Consider the following 324-nt stretch of genomic DNA (forward strand, 5'->3'; position numbering starts at 1 on the left):
CCTCGACTAAAAAAAGAAAATTAAAACACAAGAGGTTTCGCGACGAGGCTTTGCCACTAGACTGATAGAAAAACTGATGAGTCATTACGGGGCGGATGACGCCAAGGATCCAATACTCGAAATATGATGATAAGACGCCGCGTCGACCGCCTCTGCCCGCTCTGCCGCTCTCGCCCGCTCACGCCGCTCGCCCGGCTCTTGCCCGCTCTCGCCCGCTTCCACGCCGCTTATTGCCGCTCTCGACCGCTCACCCGCCCGCTCGACGTTTCTCCTGAGGCGACGGCGAGTGCGACATCGGGGGAGGGATTTACGTGCGTAGAACTT

Source organism: Penaeus monodon, chromosome 32 (genome assembly GCF_015228065.2).
Source record: "Penaeus monodon isolate SGIC_2016 chromosome 32, NSTDA_Pmon_1, whole genome shotgun sequence".
Classification (NCBI taxonomy): Eukaryota; Metazoa; Arthropoda; class Malacostraca; order Decapoda; family Penaeidae; genus Penaeus; species Penaeus monodon.